The sequence below is a fragment of the Schistocerca piceifrons genome, chromosome 4 (genome assembly GCF_021461385.2).
Source record: "Schistocerca piceifrons isolate TAMUIC-IGC-003096 chromosome 4, iqSchPice1.1, whole genome shotgun sequence".
Classification (NCBI taxonomy): Eukaryota; Metazoa; Arthropoda; class Insecta; order Orthoptera; family Acrididae; genus Schistocerca; species Schistocerca piceifrons.
This window is the reverse complement of record NC_060141.1, coordinates 616,775,260-616,776,361: the sequence shown is the minus strand read 5'-3', so window position 1 is coordinate 616,776,361 and position 1,102 is coordinate 616,775,260. Positions and strand designations below refer to the sequence as shown.

The window sequence follows — 1,102 nt, the reverse complement described above, 5'->3', positions numbered from 1 at the left end:
ACAAGGTGGGTTCACAAAAATGACCTGATTTCTATGCGAATGTGACAGTCAGACAAGGCAAACATATTAGAGTGTGAGAGTTTGGCCAGAGCGGAGAAATTTTGGGCCTGTAACTAAAAATATCCTGCACGAACTGATTGTTAAACAAAAAAAGTCTTGCATCCACCTTTACAAATAAAATTGGGCTTGATGAAATACTTTGTAAAGGCTCTACCACAGGATGGAACCTGCATGAAGAACCTTTCCAAGAAACTTCCCTTCACCACACGAGACAGACCGAAAGCTGGAATCTTTTTTAATCCTCGCATAAAGAAAATGACGAAGAATGAAGATTCTGAGAAGAAAAGAGAATAAAGGTGCATGGCAGCCTTTCGATCAGTTACTGAGAACTTTCTGTGGAATAGCAAAGATCCTAAACGTTGCAAAATTTCTAGAAGATGGGTTGTTAAATGAGTGTGGGGGGTGTTAGCAGCAATGCCCTCACTAGACGTTCATTGCGCATTTTGCTCTCCCAGACAAGGATTGGAAGTTCACTTTCTACACTCACATATTGACTGCTTCCCAGAAATTTGGGACATTGTATTGAAGAGCAGAGTGAACATTTTCACCAACATATTAAGAGGAGGTACCAGTGGCACTGGACAGCAGCTATGTTGGCTGAATACTGTTGGATGTTGAAGAGAGACAGTCACCATATACAACGATCTACAAGGAAGTCAAAGAAGAGAAATTTTAAAAATTTATGCAACACCGTTAACTTCTTGTTTTTGTTCAAGCCAGTCACGGAACAAATTAGAGGAGTACTAAGGTGTATTTTTTAAACGTATTTCATTTTTCAAATGTGTTTTGATTAAAAACTCACCTTCTGTGAAATGGTATTAGAATATATTTGTGGGCCCAGAAGTGAAAATCGTCAAAATATTGCTTCTTATTTTGTGTAAACATCTGGCCAGATAGACAAAAACGGTAGTTATTTCTAGAATCAGCGTAAAAATTTTTTTCAAGAACACCTACTTTCAACAAATCATCTGACAAAAAGTTTTAATATGCGGGCTAGCGTAATCTTACTCCACTTATAAAAATTTCGTATCATCTTAACGGA

General features: G+C 37.7%; 1 non-coding gene across 1 annotated transcript; it reads right to left on the bottom strand.

Annotated features, from left to right (window-relative positions):
• Positions 1-417: 417 nt before the first annotated feature.
• LOC124796981 lies at positions 418-526 on the bottom strand. Its single transcript, XR_007016867.1, has one exon. It is a non-coding gene; the product is annotated as a U4atac minor spliceosomal RNA (small nuclear RNA).
• Positions 527-1,102: the final 576 nt, after the last annotated feature.